The 25437-nt window shown below is 41.6% G+C and overlaps 1 protein-coding gene across 4 annotated transcripts in view; it reads right to left on the reverse strand.

Moving 5' to 3' along the window:
* The window catches only part of PLAG1 (PLAG1 zinc finger), a 51179-nt gene that overhangs the window by 11000 nt on the left and 14742 nt on the right, over positions 1 to 25437 (reverse strand). For 2 of the 4 annotated variants that reach the window (XM_065668302.1, XM_065668299.1), the window contains exons 2-3: positions 12743 to 13160; positions 55 to 154 (exon numbers count right to left, since the gene is read on the reverse strand). The gene's annotated coding sequence lies outside the window, so the exon portion shown is untranslated. Of the gene's footprint in view, positions 1 to 54; positions 155 to 9628; positions 10590 to 12742; positions 13161 to 25437 lie in introns of those variants that run through there. The other 2 variants (XR_010610193.1, XM_065668300.1) reach the window with 2 other exon arrangements.

A 25437-nucleotide genomic window follows, 5' to 3' on the forward strand; every position in this document is an offset into this window, starting at 1 on the left:
TTAAACAAGCATATACTTAAAGCAGAATTAAAGCAGCCTCTGTTCAATGCACACCTGATGTTTGCCCACTAAAGTCCTCAGATTTTGGTCTTAACCAGTTCCGCTGACTCTTCTTGGAGGAAACCAGAATCCAGTACTTCCCATTTTTACTGGTCTGAAAAACAAAAGGAAGAACGGACTAGACTCCAGCGAAACCAGTACATTCAGAAAGGCTGGGATGCAGCAAGACTGAGGGATGGAAAAAATCAGAAAGGAAAAGTTAAAAGGGATAGATCCAACCCATGCACAGAACATTATGTACTGTTAATTATAAACTGTAGGAATCAATCGTTCTTGCATTATCAGTAGCAATTACGCACTTGAATTTGCAGTATACTTACATCATTTCAACTAATGCTATGGTGGACAGTAACACATAAAGAGATAAAATTAGACAAAAGCAAAGGAGTTTTCAATAAAGTTAAAAACAAAACAGTTTCCACAGACCACAAATAATTTAGAAACAACAGTAAAACATGTAAAATGTTGGGCCCAGACTTGAGTTTCTTACTCAGGAAGGACTGAATAAGAGAAGATTTCTGGATTAGGCCCAACTTTACTAGAACCTAATGCCTTCATTCTGCTTAATTATACAGGAAATAGCAGCTTAAAAGGTGACCTGCAAAGGAAAATAAAATTAATTTAAAAAATAATAAAGCCTCTTAATGATGTACATGCTACAGGTAAATCCCAGTGGAGGCAAGTCTAGGTGTGCCTGAGCAAATCCAGAGGGCCTTTCTGGAATTTCCCTTGTATCTCCCTTTTCCTTGCCACCATCCTTTTGTAATTTGCAGCATGTCTTCCTTTTGTTGCTAGAAGGCCTCCTGGATGACACAGGCATAAGTGGAAAACGTTCAGTGCCTCACTCTAATGGGAAGGTTTATCCCCTCCAACTCTTCCAGAGAGTTAAGGGCGAAGCCCTATGCAGTGTGCACATACCCCACGTGGCATAGCAGGCTGAAGGTATTTGGCAGGAAGCCGGGAGTAATGTAACATTTCCCTCACACAAACCATCTTCCCTTCTCACTTCCCATTCGCTCCATCAAAGTATTCTTCCTTTTGGTACCAAGTTCAGCTTCGCACAGCCCCAGCCTCCTCTGATGGTAAGCATGAATGTGAGCAAACCAGCATCCTTGAACATCTATTAAAGGCAAAAGTGCTTCACAGAGCAACCGACTGAAGCCTTCTGACAGTTGAGGAGCATTTATTTGGGGCTCCAGTACCCAAAGAAAAAGTGACAGATTTGTTTTCCACTAAGAAGCAAGAAAGGGAACACAACCCCCATCTCTTTTGGAGGTCCCCACGTCATCTTTTTTCAGGGCAAAAATGCCAGTAACTCCTCATTCACTCTCCCAGCAAGACCCTTATAAATTAGTTACCCTGCAATGCCTATCTCAGCATCTTCCACTGTCACAGCAGAAAGGGAGACCTTCACTATTCAGATTTTTCACACTATGTAGACAATATTTAAGACAGCCACACAAATGTAATGAACTAAGTCCTCGTGGACTTAGTCCCTCCACTACTGGTATTTACAGACTATTCCCTATTCAAAACTACACAAGCCTCCCGCTCCCGAATTCTGCCTAAAATATTATAATGCCCTCTCAACACTGTTCCCTGCTTTCTCTTACATGCTTATGGTACTCAGTTCTCACCACATACCTAAAGTCTCTCCAGCAAAAAGCAGATGCCCCCAGAAGACAGGCCATTAGAGGCATGGAAAGACTTATATCAGGGGAAATTGAAGCAACTGGAACAAATAAGCAAGCAACCAGATGGAGTTAAAATGCTGAAGGTACTCTTTATCTATTACCTTATGAATATAGCAAAATCACACTGCAGTGGATCCAGATGAGGGCAATGCTATACCTACAATTAGCTGGGATCTCAGCTTCTAGACCATGATTAAGCAGAGCTCAACAACATACACACAAAAAGGGGTAAGTTTGTATGAATAATGAAAACATTTGCTACATTTGACAGGATTAACACAAAGCGTGCTATAATTCCTATGCTTTGTGACAATAAATCAGCTATCTGATAAAAGACACTTTCTTCCGCACCGAATATAAAAGTTGTCTCTGATAATGCTGAATTTTGGAGCAACTTTCTCAGAAGCTTTTGGAGGTAGCAAATGTCTGAGGCACAATACTGAACAAAGATGAACCATTCTTCTCATAACTGCTTAGAGTGTTATTATGTTTTCTTCTGAACTAGGCGAGCTAGGAACAATCTTTTAACAAACAACAAAGCTCAAATTATTCTCCACGTGAAGCAGAGAAGCATCACACTGCAGAAAGCACTGTCACAGCACATGCTCCAAACACTTTTGCGAACTAGTAACAAAATACAACTACTGTGATTTGTCAGGTTCCAGTTCCTAGAATTGATCATCTCTGCCAGTATCTGTGAGGCACTAATTTTGCTAACTCTCCAGGCACCCTGTTAATTCCAGATTAGACAATATTTGAATTTCTACCATCTAAGAAGCCAAAGAAAACAAAACAAAACCCAAACCCTAAGCTAAATCTTTTACTCCTGGTTTCAATATTAAAAAAGACTGACATACTTTTTTCAAAACTTACTGTTCATGTTTAAAAATCTGGAAAAACAGCTACACTTGAAAATGTTTTAAAACAGTATTTGATATCTAAATTAAAAGGATAATGAAGACATTAAGTGAATGCAACCAATAATCCTCCTCCTAACTTGCATTTCTTACTTTTCTTAAATGCCCAAGCACAGTAAAGGACAACACCAGTTTCATGGCTATTTTCTTGCAAAATAAGAGAGCAATAATGAGAACACAGCATTGAGAACATTGTATCTGTCATTCTGCCTTGTATACAGGATAGTGCATCTAGCTTCGAATCCTGACATTAATCCATTTTAAACCAGAAGAAGATTCCTAGAAACAATAGTCATAATAACGGTGGAACTGGTTAAGAATTTAATAGTATTATAGAGTCATCCTGGGTTTTAAATATTTCTTTAAGGAAACAAAATGAAAAGCAGTTACTTACCCTATGAAAACTGTGATTCTTTAACAAGTGCTGTCCACAGATCCCAGGTGAGCATGTACTCACATGAACAGGATCAAGTTCTCTGAAGACAGTAATGTCCATCCAGGCTGTGCCTGTGAAGCCTCCCAACTGCTACTGGCAGTGGCATGAGGCGAAGGGTTCCTGACCAGTGCCACGCATGTCATTACACCACCTAACACGCTCTGCAGCAACAGCAGCTGCCAGTTCTGCTCTTCACTCACGCCGTGGGGAAAGAGCTGTTACCTATGCCACTGCCATCAACATACTGCTTTGGGAGGTGACAACCTCCCTCTTCAGTAGCTGATGTAGCCCTGCTGCTCCCAAACCTGATGCTGATGTGGAGGAGCTGACAAAGTTTGCTGTGGCTGAAGAAAGGGAGCAGGGCCATGGGAGAAGAATATGTGGGCAAGAAGTGATGCCCTAGCTGGGAGCATGGTGTGAGGAGTGGAAAGCTGCAAGACTGGCATCCTGGGTGGGGAAGAAGGAGGATGAACATGTGCAGCCCAAGGAAGCCAGGAGCTGCTGCTAATCAGGGTGGTAAGGGAGCAAATTAAGCTCAGGATGCCTGAGTCTAACCTCTCTCAGGTTTGCCAACAGTAAAGGCTCATTCAGAGAGAAGGACAAGAAATCGCTTGTGGTGCCTCTATGGAGACTGTGCCTGGAAGAACCACAATTACTGTAGCATAAGTAACCATTTTTCTTCTTTTCTGTATCAGACTATTAGTCACCTGACTAAAAATGTTGTGACAGAGGAAACCTGCTCTGTCCAAGCAGTCAAGGATAGCTGGGGGAGTTGAGCTGAAGGACGCATCAGCAAGCATCAGTCAACATAGCCAGGTACCGTGGCTCCGCCAAAGAGCAGCAGAACTGAACCACAGACTTCATCATGTCTGCTCCTCACAGCTGAGGCTGCTAAAACTGTGCAAATGTCACCAATGCTCCCCGAGGTGAAGGGATCTGGCTTAATGCAACTGGAAAAGGAGCACCATTTAGCTGCCTGCTTTCCCTGTGCTATGGGCTTACACACACGTCTCTCACTGGGCAGTTCAGTTTGTGGAGGCGCAGATTTAGCCCTCCTTCCTTCAAACACCTCTGCTATGACAGCTGTTGGAAGGGGCTGAGGGCATAAGTGGTGAAGGCTCCAGGACAGCACGCTGAGACCTGCAGCCCTGCAAAGTCCAGCCACTCTTCCTGGCTCATCAAGCGCCAACATGCCTACTGCACACTAGCACTGACCTCAGAGCAGTAGATCTCACAGGCTTTGTGGAAAAATCCTCATCTCAGAGCGGGAAAGGGGAAACAAAATGAGAACTCTATGGCCCAAGGTCTCCTATATCTGGAAGCTCAAGCTGAGGCTTTGATGATGGAGGACAAGGAGGAAGAAGAGGCATTGCTGGGGTGAGACTTAACTAGAAGGTGGGTTTGACCAAGGAGCCTGCTGATGTTAGGAGGGGCTCATGCCTGCACTTTCACAAAGTGATACTTCATTTAATTTCCTGCCTGCTTTATTGTGTAATTTGGAAGTAATTTGAACAGGAAGCAACATGTACGCACATGTTTCTGCCCCAAGCGGTAAAGACACCTGGCACAACTGTCTACAAACACAGCGCTGCCAGACGGCAGGAGGGACCGATCTCAACCCCCAGAGCCCCGCCTGCAGCCACCATTGCCTTTCACAGGGGAGGCAGCAAGAGGGTCAGAGCCAACAGGTACAGTACTGGACAGCAGCCAGGAGTTAAGACAGGGCTGCGCAGCTCCTCGCCTTCAGCTTCTGAGGGAACAGCCTGTAAGAAGACACAAGGGTCCACGCTGAGGCCAGAGGAGGACAAGATGGCACTGAGAGGTGGGTGAAGCCATTTGGCCTTTTGCATTTTGGGGCAACAGTTACTGTAAATAGCCATTCAAAGATGCAGGCACTGGCCCTACCATACAGCAGTGTCTCATGTAAGGGGAGCACAGACACACACAAACAACAAAAGAACAGAGAGTTTGGTTGTTTTTTTTACATATATACAAGGCTGTATTTATCTTATCTTGAACGTCAGGACTTCCCCTTATAGCAGGCAGCTAAGCTCAGAGACATCCTTCATGAATTCAAGCTCTAGCCTATATTACAGAAGCCTGGCCAAGAGAGCATGGCAGGACAGCAGCAAGAGCATGCGGAGGCTTCAGGAAGACACAACCAACTGCAAGCATGCAGCAGGAGAACTGCCTGTGAAGGCTGCTGCAGGGAAATAGAACGATGTGGGCAAAACAGTGAAAATATCTATCCAGTGATCTTAGGTATAAACGTAAGAAATACTTAGAGATAATAACACATAAGACTTTACTCCTCAGGGGAACAGCCCAACGTCTAGAACATAATGAATTAACATCAGCACTGAAACTAAACCCAGGCAACCTTTGTAGTCTACTATTAGTGGCAGCACATTCCTAGTATCTACTGTGTGGCAGAACAATGATTATGCTGCAAAGGGTATTACGTAGAAGGTAGAAAGAGACAAGAATTAAGGTATTTCCTCCATTCAAAATTTTAACAAAATCTTTGTTGGTGTTTTGGGGTTTTTTTGGAAGACATCCACAAACACAGAAACCTACTGAATATGCACAAAGCAGGAAAAAACCCTGACCTAGTTTGAACTAGTGTGAAAGATGGGTAGCAAGGGGAACAAATGCACTAAAATGATGAAATCCACCTCTTTTCTTTTGGGCAGTAAATACACAGATTACACTAGCAAACTTGTATTAAACATACATACCTTTTATTGATTAATAAAGCAAGCATTCGAAGGAAAAAACCACTAGGTTGCTGTGGGACAGTAACCCCCATGAAAATAGGTATTTATACAGATTTGACTATGAAGTATGACATGGGTTTTTCCATGATTTTGAGTAAGACCACTCACAATTCTTAAAAGCTATACTACAGTCACAGAATTTGGACAACCGGATTTTTAATTTTAGAAAATAACTCATTCTTTTAATATGCTACACTAGAAAGAGCATTACACAACCTTTTTCAGAATATGGAGGAAAAATTCTACCATGCCTGCCTTTTTCTCCTTAAGTTTCTGGAAAAGCAGAACATGAATTTACTAACGTTTATTTTATCATGATTTAATAGTCTGTAATTTAAAGGAAAAAAAAACCAAAATCACAATACTATTCAGCATCTCTCTGTGGGCTTTCCATGTTTCAAATTGCTTAGGTCCAGTTTAAGTCTGAAAGCTCAGTTTTGGTTACTAAACGTTCTAAAAGGTTCCTGATTATATACTAAATTTAAGGAAACAAGAACAGCCTAGAGTTAACCCATCTGATAATTGTGGTTTTATGGGCTTTTTAAGAATCAATATGGCACTGCATAGATGTTTTTCTAAAACCTGTGGAGAGCCTACCATACAAATAATGTTAATATTATCACTACTGTTAGAATGCTTAAGACATTCTTTGGAATCACACCACCACGCTCCACCCCCCAGGAATAATCTGCATCCAGTTTTAAAGTGATGATGCTTCTGTGAAAACAAAGTTTGGTTACTGTTTAATCTGCATACAGGACCATGTCAAGGCTGAGAGAGTTGGGGTTGTTCAGCCTAGAGAAGACTCCGGGGAGACTTTATTGCAGCCTTTCAGTACTTAAAAGGTACTTAAGAAGGTACTTATAAGACAGATGTGGAGAAACTTTTTAGCAGGGCTTGTTGCAATAGGATGAGGGGTAATGGTTTTAAATTAAAAGAGGGACATTCAAGACCAATTTGAGGAAGAAATTTTTACAATGAGGGTGGTAAAACGCTAAAACAGGCTACCCAAGGAGGTGGTGGATGCGCCATCCCTGGAGACATTCAAGGCCAGGCTGGATGTGGTTCTGGGCAACCTGATCAAGTTGAAGATGTCCCTGCTCATTGCAGGGGGTTGGACTAAATGAGTTTTGAAGGTTCCTTCCAACCCAAACCATTCTATGGTTCTATGATAAACCTTAATCAAAGGCAAATCCTGAACATGTGCAAGTAAACACAAACACATCATCATAAAGGTACATATGAGATTATACACTAATATGATCAGAAGTTAACTGATGTTCACAAGGAGTATTATTTTCCTTCGTCTGAAGACATCCTAAAATGAGACTAGATGCTTAGGCTAGATAAATGGTACATCCAGGCCAGTATTCTATCTCCAGTAACAGCCAAAATTACAGAACAGGTCACAAACGTGTGATGTTTTTTACTGACTGTGTACGTTCTTGTTTTGAAAGGCAGTGGTTAGTCTGCCTCTTCCTTCTTCTGCAGATCTTCATGATGTTGCCCTCAATTCATTCCTTTCCCAGACCAAAGCCCCAGTTCACAGAAGTGTTCTTCATATGGGAGCCACCCTATGTACCTCATCATCCTTGCTGACCTTCTCTAAGCCTCTTCCAGTTCTAATAAATCCTTTCTGAGATGAAGGCTCCAGAAGCGCACAAAGCACTCAGGGGGAAACTGGACCACGCATTCTTGTAAATCACATTATCAATTTTATATTCTATATTTCTTTCCCCTAACATCTGGGCTGTGTTTTGGCGACCAATGAGCTCATGACCTCACAACCAAATCCCCAAATCTCAACAGTAATGCTCAACTCAAACTCATTATCTTCATATATAATCAGGATTGTTCTGCCCAGTGCTCCTCAGTTAGCCTCATTTATCTACACTGAATTTCATCATCCATTTTGTTGCACCGTCCTCAGCACTTCAATGCTTTTCTACTCATCTCCACAGCTGGCTCTCTTCTTTGCAGCAAATTGCTCATCCCCTTACTGATACCATTTACAGATGAGCTGAACTGCACAGACCTCTGCGGAACGTAACTGGGACCCTCGTTAACTGAGAACTGACTATCTACTTCCGCCCTTTGATCCTGCCTTTTAATCTGTCATTTACTTGTACAAAGACTTTGCTCTTACAATATGGCTCCTTAGTTTCATTAAAAAGCCTTTCTGATAAAGTTCATTTTGATTTTTGAACCAGAACATCTTGCTGATGCCTCCAAAGAACTCCAACTCCCTAAGACTCCCAAAAGACAACTCATGAAGGACAGAAGTGACTGTGAGAAAGGGTAGTGTCTCCAGCACATACACCACATCCTGGATGTAGGTGGTAAATACGCAGTAATCCAAAGAAAGCAGCAGAAGTCCAGTCCTGCCCTGAATATCAGGCTGCCTGAACGACACTGCCTGGGGGCAAAAGCTGTGACAGGGTTTAGCATTGCTTTTTCTGTAACCTCGGATTCTCATATGATTTATTGGAGGTATTCCAATTAAAATGCTGATCCTGGTTGCCAGTCTCCTCTGCCTCTTATCCCAGCCTCCAAAGAAAGGCAACATGTAAAAAAGAGTGCCCAATTCCCAAGCAGCTGCTAATCTTCTGATACACCCTACAGTTGATTAACTGCTGTTCCATCTGAAAAGAAAATACTTACTAGAGTATTGTAATTTTATCTTAAATAAAAAGTGTCATGTTTAGTCATGATGTCCTTTATTACTACTGCTACAGCGGTGATGTTGGGTGATTGTATCGATGACCTTATGAGCTAAAACACAAAAGCCTTAGGAAAGGATAACTAAAGGTGCAGAATACTTAGGGTAATACCAAAGCAAATCCCTTTTCAAAGCTGTAATCAATGAGCCTTTTAGATCCTGCACAGCAGAAATATTGAATGTATTTCTGATTGTTCATGTACCAGCTTTGTCTATGCAATGTTAGCATACACCTTAACAGCTTACTCTGATTAGGGTGACTTCACAGAGTGCTGGCATGCCATTTTGCTATGAGGGCATCCTTGTTAACAAGGTAAGTAAACAGCTCTGCATTTGCTCCCATCTCTCATTTGGTGCATTGTGCAGTTCATTTACAGTGCTCTGCTTCAGTTTCAGTCATGCAACACATTTTGGGATGTACATCTGAATCTGTAAGCATTCTGAGACTTTATGCCAGACTGAGGAACAATCAAAAGCAGTTATGCATGACTGAACATAGCAGAGGGAGATGAAGCCAGGCAGTTAGTATCCAGAACAATCACCTGGAGTACAATTTTTGGATTTAGGTGACTGGCAACAACTACTGGGTTCAGTTTCAGGCAGCAAAGGCAGAACCTGCCAGAAGTCCACACAGATTCTACCCTGGAGCTGCAGGAACAGAAAGCCAGTCTGGGAGCACTGTCAGCATGATGAAAAGTTGTAACGATGTAGTCACCAAACAACTTTACCAGTAAATCACAAGGTAATCAGCTTATTATTGGCAGGGCAACCAAGCCAGGAAGGCAGACGGAGCACGAGAAGGTTTGTTTGAAGGGATAGGGTTCCCTGCTGCCACAGAAGCAGGCTGAGAGATGCATATCTGTTGCCCTACTCTACCCCAGCTCTACCTCCCAAACACACAGGCTTGAGACTTTACCAACACAATGGCGTATTCCTTCACAGTCTTGTTGGACACAGTTTATGACAGTAAGAATTCACCAGTGTCAATAATGGGTGCTCAATGATGAAAGGCCTGTGTCCTACAAGATTATTTTTGCCCTCCACAAGACACCAAAACAACTTAGTAGGTTCTGCTTCCCTGATTTCCAAGCCTACAGTAAGCGATGGGAGAAAAAACACATGAAAGACTGCCTTAAATAGCTGCAGACTGCCAGTGGAGCAGGCTTCCAGAAAGGTGGAAGGAAGATGGTGACAAAAAAGATGGAATTAAAAACAGTCTTATGACTGTATGGCATGCATCAATGTTTCACGCACATAATAGGAAAAAAAGTCCTGGAGGGCAGATGGAAACACAAAATGGAGATGCTTTTGAAGAGTCCCAGAGAATGTATTCCTCTAAAGTGCTCTCCAACAAGATGCCTGAACTCCTTTCATGCTGTAGGAAAGTAGCTGTAGGCTAGCAAATCATTTGCAAACAAAAAGGTATGGTTTAGTTTTATTTTACTTTTAAAAAGTTGTGAAGAGTCTTACAATAGTTGTGTTCAATTAATTTTTCAGACAGGTGCTTAGAAATATGGATTTATTTACTGACTTAACTGATGGTGAGATTTTTTCAATGAAAATATAATGACCTTAAAAACAAAGTAGGTCATGCAAGGAGTGCTCCTCCAGATGACCCTGAACACTGTCCAGGAAACATTTCTGATTAGCTCAACTGACACAGTGGTCTCAATACAGAACATCTTTCAGGTTTTGCAGGGTGTTGGAGGTAAAGTGCTGCTTGACCAGTGTTTTGTTACAACTGTTTACGTTTAGCACCTTTGCATTGCCTGTTTCTTGTCCCCTTCCAGAACTGTATAATCCATTTCAATCTTCTGAGAGTTCTCCAGGAAACCTTCCTTTCACCACTCTGCCTTTGCAACCTCTTGCTGAGCTGAGCTGACAATTTCAAGGTTCAGATCCACCTTTTGTTTATCTTCTGAAATCTGATGGCTATCTTTTAGCTAGTAATTCCCCTCTTCACATGGGCTGCAGCTTTTTTATGTGCTAAGAGAAATCAGAAAAAATAAAGACGTTACAGGTCACCCCACTCATTACAATCTCTATGTTAATATTGCTAATGAGTTTCTTCGTGACCACATTCAAATTCCTTCCCCCCAACTCTTCTTTTCACCGTGTTCCCTTCAAAACTGCAAGATGCCTTCCAAATTACTTCCACATACTACATATGCTGTTGTAGGGTTTTTTTCTGGGACATACGTAATGGGGTAAGTTGGTTGCTATTGTTTCAAAACTCAAAATGGTCATACACTGTCGGATAGGCATTTGAGTATACAGGGCTCTGCTTTGGGATCTGTTTTTCTTTTTAAAAAAGGAAAAAGAAAAAAACAGTAGGCATTACATTTGTAACTGCACACACGTGCAACTGGCTGTCCTTATGCTGAAGGATATTACTCCCTAGGAAAATTCCTAGGAGACTTAAGGGCCTCATTTATAAAAACAACAGGCAAACTGTGATAATACACTGCAAGGCTATCTATCAGCAAGGCTTATCCAGGAGTGGTAGAGGAGCATTTCCTCAAAGGAAAAAAAAAAAAAAGAAAAAAAAGGGGGGGGGGGGGGAGGACAGGAACAAAAAAGAAAAATGAGGAAAAATCCCAACACCTCCTTTACCTGCAATGTTTGTGCCAGACCTCCCTCCCACACACTCACTCACTATGGCTCCTACAAATTACTGTAAAATACACTGCAAAGTTAAGACAATTCTGTAGCAGTTGTTAGAGACACACAAGCTCACTCTATTAAATAAAAGTTTTAGAACAGCAACACAGTTCAAAATTCCTTGTGTGTCCCACCCTGAGCAAAGACTGAGCATGCCAGTGAAACTCCGCGACAGCACAGCGCTACATTTGAGGCTGCATTAAGATTTATAAACACACTGAGCATGACTAAGGTCTGGAGCAGGGGGGCAGCATAACCAAAGCTGGAGAAGGCTGTGATTAGCAACGAGGAAATGAGAGGAGATTGAACCAGCTGAGAGAGGAGGCAGAAAAGTACAGCAAGTTTGGGACTTGGCATAGCAAAGAAATATACCAGTAAAGCTTTAAAGTGAGACCAATGAGAAGATGCCATTTCAGGGAGAGAAGCAAGAATTAAAAAAAAAAAAAAAAAAAAAAAAAAGTGAAAAACATAAAAGCATCAGAAAGTGTGATCAAGAGCTCTGGCATTTGTAGTGTCAGGTACTGGAGAAACTATGAAGCCTTGAGTCAGCAGCACAGATGTGACAGATGACACTGGCTGGAAGGCATACCAACACTTGTTAAACTGAAGGACACGTTGCATGGGCAGGGGTGTAGGCAGCAGCAGGAGGAAGCACAGTCCCACGTAATGCCATCTGTCCTCTACATCTGTGCATCCCCCAAAACATGGTCCTGGCCAGCCTCCAAACTGTTTCCCCTTGCACCCACAAAAGGAGCTGAGCTCCAGGGATCATAGAGGAGAGCCATGCCATGGCTCCAGCTCAGCTGGAACAGGAATGCTCCATGCTGCGTCCAGCCAGGCTGGGCTGCTTCCTGCCTCCCCTACAGCCCCAGGGCTCCCCAAGGCAGGGAGGTGGCAGCACGCTCCCCACTGTCATCAGCACCAAGAGCAGGGTCACCTCTCCCTTAGAGATCTCCAGGCCTCCCAAAATATGGCGGAGTTGCAAAGACTTGGGCAGTGAAGATAACTTCATGACACACCTCACGGGATGGATCTTTTACACAGATGGTAGAGTGAATGGAGAGAATAAGGGGAAAGAGAAGACATGGAGGTACAGGGGAAATGATATAGTAAAGTTTCTCAGAAAGCCTTCAGTACAGCAGGACTGATAACTAGACAAGGGTAGCTGAAAAGAATTTGCTGGATTTGACATGCAAAATTTGGGGACAGAAGATACCAACAGTAAAGGCTGTTAATGTAAGAGAAATGTAGGGATGCAGGGACAGCAGCTGGGTGCAGAGGTAGCCAGTGCGTGACTGACAGTGCATCTGTGGGGACGAGGAGCAAATAAATAAAACAGGAGTCTGATTTAAGTTTGAGAATGGCAAAGGGAAAGCTGCTACCTGAGCAAGAGAGCTCTGCTCCAGAAAAAGTAGTTTTTAAACTGTGAAGTTTCACCTCCTGTGAAGTTATTGTGCAATTGGGCATGCAATACTCACCAGATCAGCTTCCTCCTCCAGCCTCTGCAGGATCCTGTAGCAGTTTCTTGGGTATTGTTCATGTCTGATGAGTCACAGTGCGTGCAGCAGGCCCAGGCCCAGCTGGACACTATGCCATAGGTGATGCTACTGACCTCTATTTGTTGGGTTTTTATCCTGTCACCTTGGGCCTCTACTATGGCACTGTGCAGTATCCCACGGTGGGGGGGAGGGGGGGGGGCAGGGAATACAAATCACTCCTGGATTCAGCAGCAGTATCACTTGCAACACCACAGCCCAGTTACGAGGGCACTGATCAAGAATTCCGTTGTGTTTGTCTTCTCCTACATCCTTTGATTCATTCCCAAGGCCAGGTCCAGGTGTGCTTTCATTTATGTGGGCAGTGACCTGTACCTATTCATCCCGTAATGATTTGTATCTAAGTAGGGTCAGACACAGATGAATCAGAGACCATCAGAGCCTTGGCAGACTCTTCAAAACTAATCAGACACTACAACAAACTTGCTTACAATCCCCACCATAAAAAGGCAACTCTTGACTACCTACAACACATACGGAGCATTTACCTCCACTCAGGATGACCCTAGATAAAAGTACACGGGCAGCAAATCAAAAGGGAATAAACGCAAACCCCAGCACATTATAAACAATTAACCCAAAGAAACCTTAAGAGAGGAAGCTAACCTATCATAAGCATTTACTGTGCTTGCTAGAATAAGTAGTCGCTTTTGATATAACCTTGAGAATCGCTTTTGATATAACCTTGAGAATTAAGTTCAGAATGGACACATGATGCTGTAAGAGGAACTGAAGTGTGTTCAAGGTAACATCCTACTGCAGACTATGCCGCAGTACATTATTTTTGTTAGTTATTTCCCAGTGATCAACAGCCTAGACATTCTCTCTCACTACCTCCATTTTAAGGTTTACAAAGGAGCAATTCTACCTATTATCTGCTTGAGTGAATCCATGCTTTCATACTTAGAAAAGCAAAATAAAAGCAAGAACCTGAAAATACAGTAAGGTTTGCATGCGGTTTCTGTTCATTACAGCAAATCTTTTTTTTTCACCATGCAGGAAGAATATCATGCAGAAGGCAAAAAAAAAAAAAAAAAAAAAAAAAGTAAAATGCAAGCATTCAAAAGTTTATTTCTCATCCTCTGCCTTTAAAGACTACTCTAAAAGATAACACAAATGGGTTTGAACAAGTTTATAACTGTTTTCAAGCATATCTTCTCTAAGCTACTGAGATGCCAAAAGAACAATTTGGGTAGACGTGCATTTCAGATCTGCATAGTCTTGGTCCTCTCTCTCTCACATACCCCTCTGTAATTTTGAGCAAAAGCAGCTCATATCTACTGCGTATCAGCTAGTGCATTTCTATCAACCTGCAATCCTTGCTCAAATAAAGAAGCAAACCCACTTAACTAAATCCAGGCTACCTCTCTGTCAAGTATGCCCTTCTGCAACCTGACCAGACCATCCCTAGTTCCCAACACACAGCCCCAGTCACTCTGCTCTCACAGCTCCTCCACCATGCATTAGCAATTGCAGCACCATACTCTTCCTTCAAAGGTTTCACTGCTCTAATGGCAAAAGTTAAGGAACCACTTCAGCTCCTTGCTGCAAAAGCCTGTAGGTCACTGTGAATCAAGTGTTGGGGCTTTCTATTAAATACACAGGCTGATCATTATTTACAAAGGCCTGGACGTTAAAACACCACTACAAACAGAAGGAGTACTTATTTACAGATATCATTAGCAATTTACAAGAAAATATAATAAAAACGAGTCACATACAAATGTCTGAAGCACTAAGTGGCTAACTGGGTATTTCAGCTATCTTAATTAACTTCAGTATTGCATCAAATGCTGTAAGAGAGCGACAAATCACTAATGCCAAGTTAGTCATTTTCAGTAACAGTTCTCATGGAATTTTTTCCTTCTAAATAATCAAAACAATTGGTCATTGGACCTTATAAGGAAAAGTGCCGTACCAAACAGAATTCCATAAAATACAGCTGTTTTAACTTCACAGTTCTCTCCAGCATCTTTGCAGCACCTGAATTTTGGGGCTGCATTTTTACGTCTGTTTCTTAAACAAGCGGACAAGATAAAACTATTAAAATAATGTGCTCAGATGGTTTCATCAGTTCTTGCGACAAAGACATTCAATAAAACCATACCATAGCAGATTTTAAACTAATAAACACCAATACTTTATTTTTCACCAGCAAAGTATTAGCCTGTGAGATTTATTACCAGAAGGTAGCATACAGTTAGACAGACAAGACTTCGACACATAACTGGATCATCCATAATTATAATAAGATTTCAAGAAGGCTTCAGAAAAGAGTAATACCAACTCTCTTTTTTCCCCCAGACAAAACCCAAACCACCAGAGAATTCAGTAAGAGAGGATCTTCTCCTCTGAATCTTGTTATGCCACCCTTAAAGCATCTAATAGCAGCTAATATCACGACAAAATACAGGACTAGACAGAACAGCAGTTAGAATTCCAGAATTCCTGTGCTGTATCAGATCTAGAGAGGATAACACTTTTATGAACCCCAAATAGCAGCCTCCGCTCTCTCCAGAGCATCTTCTGAAACACTCAGTTAAGCTTGCCTCGAGTATAGCAAAGTATGTTTTAAGACCTCGGGCACTGGGATACCTGCCAAGTCACAACAAATGCGTATACATAATCTAATCTACTTAAATTTTGAGTGGAAACTCTGTGCCCTTTAGCTATATCCCTCAAGGCTACAAATAGCATACTTGTCGGACAGGATGAAGTGTCCCTGTGTAAGTAATAACTGAGCTCTTCTGGCATCTAACCACGCCTCCTGACTTCTTCCAAAACCAAAGATGGGGGAGGGAGGAGCGACGAGGATGAAGGTGAGGTTTGGAGACAGAGGCAAAAGAAGATTTAGGAAGGGGAAACAGAGACAAATTATAGGTGGATTAGGACCAAGAAAGCAATCTGGCAGGTGACGAGTTGGTTAAAAAAAAAAATAAAATCAAAAAAATGGGGAACCCCATGAAAAGGAGGCCTAAAAAGCGAAATGGAGCAAAGCAGAGGCAAAGCAGCAGAGTTACATTGCAAGGCACTCATTGTCCAACAGCTTTGAATACAGAGAGGATTATTACCAGCCTTGGTACAGTCACCTTAGGAAGGAAAGCCAGTGATGCTTGGGAACCTGTAAGGGCTTCTACTGCTAAAAATAAAAAAAAGCAAAAAAAAAAAAAAAATCAAACCCATTCAGAATACACACAACTGTAAACAAACGGGCATATTTTGACAGCACAAAGGAGCAGTTAAATAACTGCACTGCCTTCTAAAATGAAGGAATATTACTATTTTGCTTTAAAAGCCGGGGACTACTGGGTTTGAAATTTCATACTACACTTGTTTCTGTGACCTCTGAACCTTCTGTTAAGAAAAGCTAAACAACTGGGTAAATTTTAATAAGAGATCTTTGCATTTGGACTCTAGAAGAAAAAAAAAAAAATCACATCACTGGCAGTCTTACTTCCTACCACTAACCAATCTCTTAAAATACAGTATCTACTAATCCTTTAAAGCACTTGGTGTAATTGCACACAATAATGGGCAGACTTACCTGAAGCAGATCTAGTGTGGTCTATGGTACTTGTTTTAGCAATAAAGAGAAAAAATAATCAACCTGCTACCAAATAATGTTACTACTACAAATTTCAAACTGCAGCTGCCCTGCTTACCCAAATCTAAGTACCAGAGGGCAGACAAGGGAGACGTGGAGACTTGTGCCCATGCCACTAGTGTTTCCAACTGCACAAACAAGCAGTCTTTAAGAAAAAAAAGAAATACTTGTGAACACTAACTGTGGATTCACGATCAGCCAGTGATGTGACAGTACGGCACCCACCCAAACTTTCTATCATTAAGAACATATGAGAAAGTAACACACTGAAACCTGGCTGTAGAAATTACATTTCTTTCCTGCCTCCTATCATATCACAGAATCTGCTGGAGTCAGGAAAGGTATGCATCCTCTTCTCCAGCAGAGAGAGCTGGAAGCTCATCTTACTAAGGCACACTTGCTACATATTATCGACCACACATAACACACTCCTTCTTCCTGACCTGTAGCAAAGACAATCTACCATCCCCAAACACACAGTTCTCTCCTAGCCCCGGCACTTCACATTCGCTGCTGCCATGACTAGAGCTGGGGAGAAACCTCTGCTAAAGGGCCAGCTATAAAATGGTCAAAGAGAGTGTGGGTTATGCGAAGGAATGGCTAAGAAAAACAACACAACACTACTAAAACAGGTACACAAGCCTGATAACTTCAACATGTCCCTTTCTGAAATAATTTTCTTTACCAAAGAAGACGTGCTTTCAGAGGAGCCTGTAACCCAAAACAGAACATGAGAACATGTCAGACATCTGTATTTCAGTCTCATTATTACCACAGTTGTCACCAAAACTTCACTGCTTGTACCCAAAAGCTTGTACTTGCAAAGACAAGTGTTGATACTTCCCATGAATTACAGTGCCACAGAAACCAGCACTGAGACATCACTTTTTTTTTAAAGAACCAACAAAATCAACACAAAAGAAAACACTGAAGAATCACTCAGCACGGATATAGCTCTGGTACAGATAATTGCTGCCAGTTAACCTCAAGGCCTGATCCCTCATCAGACTTGATAGCTGCCTTGGCAAGCAGCTTCAGCAGGCACCTTCTCATCTCTGGACCCAATCCCAAAAGCAAAGCAGCCACCTCCAGAATTTGGTAACTCCACCCAAGCAAGCTCTGGTATGTCCATAGGCAGAGGCAGCAGTGCCCAGCCAACACCCCGAGCTGGCCAGACACAAGCTGCCCTCCTGGCTGGGCTGTGCAGGGAAAGCAGTGCCAGGCTTGAGTGCCCATGAGCAGTTCAGAGGCAGGGGTAACAGCTCTGGCACAGCACCTTGGTGAACACTTTGGGGCTGGAGATGCACACATCTGTCCAGCTGCCACGTTAAAAAGAACACAGGGCAGCCCTCTGTCGGCCTGTCCAGACCTTTAAGCATTTTAGGTGTGCCTCCACACTGAAACAGTTCTAGGTACAGTGCTTCTCCCTCCCTCCCTCCCTCCCTTTCCTTCTTGCACTGTGCTTGTCTGGCCACAGAGTACCAGACCAGAGAGATAAACAAGTCAAATTAACTCTACAGAAAAAATGCTGACTGTTTCAGTGCAGTCTAATTTTGGAGTATCTTGGTGCCAGCACAAGAGGAGGCAGGGAAGAGCTGTCTCAGGTACGGGGATGAGCAGGTTAGAATTCCCACAGCTCTAGCCCAACCTCCAATCACTGAGAAACTGCAACCACAGATTTCATCTTGGCACTAACTGGAGTGAGCAGCTGTTCAGAATCAGAACAGCAGAAATTTCAGCATCCTGCTAAACAAGGGGATTTGGGACCACCTCTGTCTTGCAGACCCAAGGTCCAGGAGGGCAGTGAGGGGAACCAGCCTGGCAGAACAGATTGAGCACAACAGACTAAGAGAGTATCACAACACAGGGAGATGCTCTCACCTTAGCAGGGTGATGAGAGGTACTAACTGACTAAGTTCATATTACTGGCAGTGCACAGATTTCTTTGAATAAACTCGGTCAGAACCAAGTCAGCCAAACATCTACAATCACAACAGAGAGCAGCACTGACCAATTGTTTCAACTCACTATTTCTACCACAGTGAAAACAGGTAGAAGTTTACAGTCCTCTGCATCAGAGTTGGCTACCAACCATGGAGACCAACACAGGGGGTTCTGAAAGGTCAATTTGGAAAGTATCACCTGTACGTATATAACCTTACCTTTCACACTGAAATACTATGTTTTGAATTAACAGAAAGCAAGTCTGCCATGTGATGAGATGGAGGAGTCTTAAAACAGCATCAAATCCAAGTAAACACTTTTTGCCTTATTTCAATACTGAGGAAAGGTAGAGAAAAGTTATCTGGACATACAATTCCTCATGACAGCATGCCCTCCTACTTGGAGCATGTTTTCAAAGAAAGAATGAAAACATGAAGGTAAAGAGAAAATCGAATAAAATGTAACATGATTCTTAAAAGTTGAACCGTGTCAAACATCCAACTTTTCCTCAACATGGCAAAATATTCTTTATACAAAGGAAGCACAAGAGTTCAAGTCTCACTTGGCAAGAAATCTGATACATTACCACCTGAACAGTAGTTTGTTGAGCTGAGAAGGGTTAGTTCAAGAACAGTATGTCAGGAAAAAGAGCAGATCAAGAAGAGATGACAACAGATTTCTTTCTGAAAAGTGGAAGGATGTTATTTATGGACTTTTGCCAAGACTGGTCTTCAGTCTTTTTTGATTCAACATTTTATTTTTTTTTTAATGCTTTTAAATGAGCACTACCAAAATGTGTAGAAAATACAAGACTAGGAGGTACCAGAAGTACAGTGCAGACTGAAACAACACATGAGAAAAATAGCAACAAATCTTAAGGACAGCAGTGACAGAAGCGGGATGAAAAATAACAGCAAAAAAGACAGAGTAACAGAAAGTAGGGAGTTCTGCTGAAAAGTGACCAATCATCAGCTGGAAGTAGCAGAGAAGGAAAATGTTTGTGTATAATCATCCTATAAGCAGCTAGTAAAAATCACTAAAGAGCCACTTCAGATGAAAGAAAATACAATGATTAGGAAAAGCAGCTGTACTTCCAGCGCAGAAAGGGACATAAAGATGCCACTATAGCAGACTATCAAGATCTTGCTGGAACACCATGTATAAATTGGTAATACATATTCTCAAAAATTTATTTGAGATAGCACAACAAAACATCGGACCAGAAGGAAAAAAAAAAAGTCTTAAGTACGCCAATGAGACAATCAGCAGGGCTGCCATAAAGAGTTAAGAGTATGCTTATTGAAAGTAACTTTAGGCTGGAAATTAAAGGGGTTCCTAAGCAACCAAACACTGGCTTTAAATTTACATGTCAGAAGACAGGGATGTGATTAGAGGAAAAAAATGTAACTAGCTTGCAAGTGAATCTATACAAGTTCACAGAGACAGACATGGCTTCTGTGTCAGCAAGGCATTTGGCTCAGACAGGGTGATTTGTTCCAGTTCTGGGTGCTTGCATACTCATCGGAACACAACAATGGTCCTAGCAGGTCAGAGCAGGAGCCCATACAGCCCAGCATCCTTGCTCCAGTACCAGCCAACAGCAGATCATGAGGGAGGCAAGCATGTAGTATTTTAGGTAGTATCACCATTTATGATTTAGGGACTTCCCAAGCTAGACACTAATTTGGTAGGCCCCTCTTGTGCCCATGTAAGCTTTTTTACTCACACCACCCCATGGCAAGGAGTTCCACAGCTTAATTTCACATTTTATTAACAACTGCTTTATTTTAGCTTGTTCTGAACCTACCTCCCACTATTTCTCTTTTCTCTCGGCTAATGATTTTGCTCCCTCTTCATCCCATCTATGCCACTCACAATTCCTTTCTGATCCCGTATGCGACATAAAACCTCTACTGTAGTCTCCCTTTTGCAGTCTCTTACCAGGCTAGTTAGCCCTTCCTTCCATGGAGGCCATTTCACTACTTATTTTCATATTCATTACCTTGTCCTGTATTTTTGCCATTCTACATCTATCTTTTGTATAGTACTCAGGAGACAGGCACACCACGGATTTCTGCCTTTTTTATTGCTTTCCTAACAATTAATTCCCAATGTCCAAAGTACTAGAGTAAGCTCGACATCTACATCAGGCAAGTGGGCATAAACTTGAGTAACAGTGGGGGTGGTAGGAGGACATATGAACAAATACAACATATTGGTGAAAAGGCAACAAATCTCGGAAAATTAAATCAAGCTCTGCAAAGCAGAGTTCTCTGAAGGAATGAATACACACATAGATACAGGAGATGCAACTGAATAGCATGCAGGTATACCTGAAATGGTTAGAGACTGACAGGTGAAGCTGAACAGACTATTAGTTACTGCCTCTTCCAATAAGGGAGCTGGAGATGTGAAATGAGACGACAAGGACACAGACTCAAGACGGAAATGCACTGTTCTTCACATGCTTCTGCTGTGGAACTCCTTGCAACAGGGTGTTTAGACACTTAAAGAGTTTACAAAGGCTCTAGAAGTCACAGTAAGTAGTTACAGAAAAAGTCCAGTAAAGGTTAGTAAATACAAACCCACTATGTCTGGCTCAGGAAGCCTTTGACAAGCAAATTATTGAAGATCAGGAGAATACTCTGAGAAAGCCAGCCAGATATGCTTGCCCTGCTTCTGCACCTTTCACGCTTTGGTTTTGCCACTGCCAGAAACAGAACACAAAGCTTTGATATCCACGCAAGTGTAATTATTCTTATTGTATAAAATGCAAACACAGAATTTGATTAGCATGTATCAGGTTGATTGAAAACAGTATTTGTCATGTCAAGGCCTTGATTTGGCTGGTAAGACCTGTGATAACAGTTCTCTAACAGCTCTTGATCTGAAAGCAGGACAATTCCTCTGTTAACTTGCACAAGAGCCGACACTGCTGTCAGTAGGTACAAATGCTAACTCAAATCCAGCATATTTTACTGTTGGCAGAATGAGTAGGATCACATTTCACCATGCCGCCAAACACTTGCTATTGTAAGACAAACTCCTCTACATAAGAAAAACCATGACTTTGCCAAACTGCCATTGTTTGGGCTGAAATTTTACAAGTTAGTGTCTGCTTCAGTGTTTTGTTTCTTCACTTTTTCTTCATTCAAAACAGTACAGCCATTTCAAAAAATAAAGGTTAATGCAAAAAAAAGTTTTGTCTGTGTTAAAAGCTTCTGGCAGGTTTTTCATATTCCTCGAGTTCTGAACCCCTGTCCTTTGGTATGGAGACATGAAATTAACATGGGGATAGTGGTAAAGCTGTCATTTCTGTGAACTCTACCCAAATTAGGCCAATTTCTTGATTACTTATTCCACAAGCCCTTTAGTCATTCAGAAACCAATCTTTTGAGTCAGATAATTGAACACTGTCCTAGAGGACTCAGATTCTACTAGAGATCTCTGTGTCATTTAAATTGAATGCTACAGAAGAGGCCATTAATTTTCCAGGTCCTTGGCATGGGTCTAGAAGAAGTGATTTGCAGAAACACTTAGTGCCTGCAGCTGCAGTGGAAAGCAGTGAAAGTTGCATTCAAAACAGATTATGAAGACAATGGTTTTGAAAAACTCAGCCTATGAATCTCAAAACAGGTTCTCAAAAAAAAAAAATAGCCTTAGAAACTTGATTCTTAAAAAAATAATCCTCAGAAAAAAACTCCACAAGATCCATTTACTTTATTCTCACTCTGTATTTTATCCTGTGAATGCACTGCAGGGTTTGGTATCAAGGTGCTTACAGTACAAGTGTCATGATGAAGGCTGGGCAAGTACTGTCTCTCCATCACAAGGGTCAGAAACAACGTACAAGCAGCTGGGTGTTTCACTAGGGTATGGACTGCGACTGTAGGGCAGGATTTCTCACAGTATCCAGAGCCTGAGGCAAAACATCAAACGTGCTAGGGAGCATACCAGAAGTCAGTATAAATATGTTCCATTGTCAAGATCCATGTATAAGTTTCCAGCCAGCAAACTGGCTTGTGAACTCCCATCTGCAGGATACATACAGCTCCGAGAACTAGCATCCCCCTGGGTATTTGCCTTCAGTGATCCAGGGCCTGAAAAGCAGGATAGCATAGGAGTGCCCATTGTGATGACTGAGAGGAACATAATTTGGTTCTGTGTAAATGAGGGGCAGCTGAATTTACTATTTTATTTAAAATCTGTAGTGTCACCTGCTGTTGTTATATTAACGCACAAAATTAAACAGGGTGCATATATGCAACCACAAGTCCTTTAACTGCTTTTTCCCCTTTCCATGTGTCTCAGTTCTCCTCCTTCAAGTAACACTGTAAGCTTGTCTGAGGAAGGGCAGATGCCTGCTCTGTTTTTCTTTTCAGCCTCTAGTACACTGAATCCTAAAAATGGATGCTACTTTTTTTTCTTTTTTTTTTAAGACATGAACAAAGCAACACAACTCCAAAAGCCTCCTTTAGTTCTATTTATTCTTACCCGGTCATCAGTGCTTAGAAACAAACATTCTTCCTCTCTACTGCTCTCCTGTGAAAGACCACAGTATCTATAGTTACTGGAGAAGAGTGCTTCAGTTATCTAGGCTCCGATCCTTCCCATGCTTTACTTTTCAGCTTGCCCCAGAAGGCTTGCTTTCTCAGAGGACACTAGAACCAAGATTTCTCTTTCCAAAGGCTACTGAAACTCTCTCAGATCACTGGGAAGCTCATCACTCCTTAAGAGAGCCAAATACCAAAATCACATCTGAAACTGAAGAGCTGAAGAGTCACTCCTGATCAACTTACAACTTCCAGCCAACTTGCCAGGCCTCCCCAGTGCAAGCAAAGCAGTGAGACTGCAACTCTAGCCCTAAGAAATGCTGTCTGAGAGCACAGGCTGAGCTTTATGAAAAAAAGAGCCATCAACTTCCCCCAAACCATTTCTTTTCTTCTTAGCTGTAGGTCTTCCTGCCAAAGGAAATCATATTGGGCAGGTGGCACACACTGCACACACTGCAAAACTCTCATCAGAAGGGCAGAAGCAGCATCAGAAACAGCACCTCAACTTCCTCCAAAATATCTGTGATTTTCTAACAACTCTAAGAAGTAAACATAACCATAGCTCCCTATCCTAATAACAGAATGGCATGAGGGAAAAGGAGAGGATTATTTCAAACAAGAATCTTTCCTATTCCTTTCTTAAGCCATGCCTGCCTACAAGTGGCAACCTCACACAAATATGACATATCTCCTCGGCCACTTGGAAAACAAATTTATTAAAGAAAAGATTGTATTATTTTCATACAGTTTGCTTAAGAGCTTTCCTCCTTAGAATCCATGTGAAGATACTTCCCTCTTTGGTTCAGTGGAGCAGCACAAATTTGTGGCTAAGAAATTTTGGGCGTAATTCTGAAAAGAACAAACAAGCCAAAGTCCATGTTCCCACAAATATCCCCTCAGGACAGCTGTTTATTTTACATAATTCTTCCAGCTGTGCAAAAGGTGCTCTAAACAAACACAAGTATGTTGCAGAAGAAAGGGAAGCAGCTCAACACAACCTGCGCTATGGCAGAGTTCTTCCCTGCGGAGAAGTCTGAGCCCAGGAAGCTGCTGCAGCACGTAACACAGGGCAGAAAGACTCAGGACCTGAAACTCTGTTGGCAGATGAACATTTCTGATGGTTCATCTCAAGGAATGTGTTAAGAATAGCACACAGGAATCCACTGAAGCATTCAAATAGTTAGAGGATCAACATATTTTGCAGGTATGTCCTTGGCCACAATCTGCTAGTGCTTTATTTGTAAACTACTTATCAATACAGAAATAGACTGTTTTCTACTGCTCCTGTGTCACAGTGCAACATCAGACTGTGCAGAAATAAGCACACAAACATTTTTCTTTTGCAACTGATGAGTAATATGTGACTGAAAAATTATGAAAGCAGAGTAGAAAAGCAATCTGGGACTAGGAAATGATACATTAAAAAAAATAGTAATGAAACACTCATGAGAGGATGAATCAAAATAAAAACCAAACTGAACATTTCCTATAAATCAAATATTTCAAAATACTAAACAATAAGAGATTTGATTATGCAGAAACCTAAACACATGCAAAACTAAAAGGGCCAGATCAACAAGGTGTTTTGAAGTATTATCAAAGTGATGGTCCACCTTGAGAAGGTAGTTTTCACATGCACTGATATCTCTGGACAACCTTATTTTATGTTTCCCTTTTTTTTTTTCTTAGAGATATAAATAAAAGATGCTGTTGAGGAAAACTGCACAAACTTTGAATGAATAACAAGGTGGGAAACAGGTCATTACTAGGCAGGAAAAGAGAGAAAGCAGAAAACCATAAAACCCAAAGCAGAAAAATCAAAACCAGTTTATCTTTTTGAGGGCAGCAGGATGCACTGATGACAGCTAGGAACACACACTCTTCTGATCCTCTTTACTATAAGGAATTTATCATGGGCTTGACCTCTCATCTGTCTTGGCTTTTATATCTAAAAGTTTTGCTTTGGCAAATACATTCTCATCTTTAAAATACAATTATGGTCTGAAAATTGACACTAAAAATAGCACTAAGGAGCTTCATATTTATGTCTTCCTGACTTGTGTATCAATTTACTTGATTGCAACTGTCAAGCGTCATGTCCTCTGGTCCTCACAACTGAGTTCTCTAGGAGGGTTAGTCCTAAGAAGATGTTTGACAGGATGACACTTCTGAATCTAAATCCATAAATAACAGTTGAAATGTGTAACTGTAAATACATATATATAAAGGACAAAGCACTCACAAGTGTTTAGCAACTTTCTTAAGAAAAGCAAGAGCCCGAGTAAAAAAAAATAAATAAAAAAATCAGATTAGAGAAACATTAAAAAAAGTAAAAAGAATACATATTCCACTAATCCATACTGGCATGCCAAGAAAACTTAAAGACAATTTGGAACAAACTTCACAAATTCTTACAATTAGGAAATACATGAGGAATAACATCATGAATAAGTCTTGAAATTAGCAAGTGACCAAGAAATAAAGCTTTGCCAATTTCGGCTCAAATCAAAATACTT

Source organism: Lathamus discolor, chromosome 2 (assembly GCF_037157495.1).
Source record: "Lathamus discolor isolate bLatDis1 chromosome 2, bLatDis1.hap1, whole genome shotgun sequence".
Lineage (NCBI taxonomy): Eukaryota > Metazoa > Chordata > Aves > Psittaciformes > Psittacidae > Lathamus > Lathamus discolor.